Source organism: Arachis hypogaea, chromosome 3 (assembly GCF_003086295.3).
Source record: "Arachis hypogaea cultivar Tifrunner chromosome 3, arahy.Tifrunner.gnm2.J5K5, whole genome shotgun sequence".
Classification (NCBI taxonomy): Eukaryota; Viridiplantae; Streptophyta; class Magnoliopsida; order Fabales; family Fabaceae; genus Arachis; species Arachis hypogaea.
In genome coordinates, this window is record NC_092038.1 from 107,251,373 (window position 1) to 107,254,180 (window position 2,808).

The 2,808-nt window shown below is 37.5% G+C and overlaps 1 non-coding gene across 1 annotated transcript; it reads left to right on the forward strand.

Moving 5' to 3' along the window:
* Positions 1-585: 585 nt before the first annotated feature.
* On the forward strand, positions 586-693 carry LOC112793503 (small nucleolar RNA R71). Its single transcript, XR_003198189.1, has one exon. It is a non-coding gene; the product is annotated as a small nucleolar RNA R71 (small nucleolar RNA).
* Positions 694-2,808: the final 2,115 nt, after the last annotated feature.

Consider the following 2,808-nt stretch of genomic DNA (forward strand, 5'->3'; position numbering starts at 1 on the left):
TGGTTGCTAAGTCAGAGGTGTTCTGCTTAGAATTCTCTGTCTGTTGCTGAGAAGATGATGGAAAAGGCTTACCATTGCTAAACCTGTTTCTTCCACCATTATTATTGTTGAAACCTTGTTGAGGTCTCTGTTGATCCTTCCATGAGAGATTTGGATGATTTCTCCATGAAGGATTATAGGTGTTTCCATAGGGTTCTCCCATGTAATTCACCTCTTCCATTGAAGGGTTCTCAGGATCATAAGCTTCTTCTTCAGATGAAGCTTCCTTAGTACTGCTTGGTGCATTTTGCATTCTAGACAGACTTTGAGAAATCATATTGACTGTTGAGTCAATATTTTGTTCTGAGCCAATATGGCATTCAAAGTATCAATCTCAAGAACTCCTTTCTTCTGATTAGTCCCAGTGTTCACAGGATTCCTTTCAGAAGTGTACATGAATTGGTTATTTGCAACCATTTCAATTAGTTCTTGAGCTTCTGTAGGCGTCTTCTTCAGATGAAGAGATCCTCCAGCAGAGCTATCCAATGACATCTTGGATAGTTCAGAGAGACCATCATAGAAAATACTTATGATGCTCCATTCAGAAAGCATATCAGAGGGACACTTTCTAATTAATTGTTTGTATCTTTCCCAAGCTTCATAGAGGGATTCTCCTTCCTTCTGTCTGAATGTTTGGACTTCCACTCTAAGCTTACTCAATTTTTGAGGTGGAAAGAACTTTGCCAAGAAGGCATTGACTAGCTTTTCCCAAGAGTTCAGGCTTTCTTTAGGTTGTGAGTCCAACCATATTCTAGCTCTGTCTCTTACAACAAAAGGGAATAGCATAAGTCTGTAGACCTCAGGGTCAACCCCATTAGTCTTGACAGTGTCACAGATTTGCAAGAACTCAGCTAAGAACTGATGAGGATCTTCCAATGGAAGTCCGTGGAACTTGCAATTCTGTTGCATTAGAGAAACCAATTGAGGCTTAAGCTCAAAATTGTTTGCTCCAATGGCAGGGATAGAGATGCTTCTCCCATAGAAGTCGGGAGTAGGTGCAGTAAAGTCACCCAGCACCTTCCTTGCATTGTTGGCATTGTTGTTGTTTTCGGCTGCCATGGGTTCTTTTTCTTTGAAGATTTCTGTTAGGTCCTCTACAGAGAGTTGTGCCTTAGCTTCTCTTAGCTTTCGCTTCAAGGTCCTTTCAGGTTCAGGATCAGCCTCAACAAGAATGCTCTTGTCTTTGCTCCTGCTCATATGAAAGAGAAGAGAACAAGAAAATATGGAATCCTCTATGTCACAGTATAGAGATTCCTTGAGGTGTCAGAGGAAAAGAAAAATAGAAGGCAGAAGTAGAAAATTTGAACTTATCAAAGAAGATGGAGTTCGAATTGTGCATTAAGGAATAGTGTTATTCCATAAATAGAAGGATGTGAGAAGAGGGGAAGAAATTTTCGAAAATTAAGTAAAAGATTTTGAAAACATTTTGAAAAACTTTGATTGATTTTCGAAAAGATGTGATTGAGAAGATATGATTTGAAAAACATTTTTAAAAAGATTTGATTTTGAAAATTAATAACTTGGCTAACAAGAAAAGATATGATTCAAACATTAAACCTTTCTCAACAGAAAAGGCAACATACTTGAAATGTTGAATCAGATCATTAGTTGATAGCAAGTATTTTTGAAAATAGAAAGAAATTGATTTTGAAAAAGATTTGATTGAAAAGATTTGATTTGAAAAAGATTTGATTTTGAAAAGATTTTGAAAACTAAAAAAAAATTTGATTTGAAAACAAAATCTTCCCTCTTGTGCCATCCTGGCGTTAAACGCCCAAAATGGTGCACATTCTGGCGTTTAACGCCCAAACCACTACCCTTTTGGGCGTTAAACGCCCAGCCAGGCACCCTGGCTGGCGTTTAAATGCCAGTTTGCCTTCTTCACTGGGCATTTTGAACGCCCAGCTTTTTCTGTATAATTCCTCTACTGTATGTTCTGAATCTTCAATTCTCTGTATTATTGACTTGAAAAGACACAAATTAAAAATATTTTTGGATTTTTAATAATGAGGAAAAATCAAAATGCAACTAAAATCAAATAACAATGCATGCAAGACACCAAACTTAGCAGTTTGTATACTACTGACACTAACAAAATGAGAATGCATATGAGAAACACTAACACTCAAGTCAAGAGAATTTAAAGATCAGAGTAATGAAATCATCAAGAACAACTTGAAGATTAATGAAGACACATGCATGAATGCAAAAAGAACAGAAACATGCAATAGACACCAAACTTAACATGAGACTCTAGACTCAAACAAGAAATATTTTTGGATTTTTTTTGAAAATTAAGTGGAAAAAGAAAACAAAGATATCAAAATTCTTAATGAGAATTCCAGGAATCATGCAATGTTAGTCTAAAACTCTGGTCCAGGAATTAGACATGGCTTCATAGCCAGCCAAGCTTTCAAAGAAAGCTCCGGTCCAAAACACTAGACATGGCCAACGGCCAGCCAAGCCTTAGCAGATCACTGCTCCAACAGCAAGATTGATAGAAATCAACAAGCTCTTGTGATGATAAGTTGAAACCTCGGTCCAATGAAATTAGACATGGCTTCACAGCCAGCCAGACTTCAACAGATCATCATGAAACTCTAGAATTCATTCTTAAGAACTCTGAAGAAAAATACCTAATCTAAGCAACAAGATGAACCGTCAGTTGTCCATACTCGAACAATCCCCGGCAACGGCGCCAAAAACTTGGTGGACGAAATTGTGATCACTACAACTTCGCACAACTAACCAGCAAGTGTACTGGGTCGT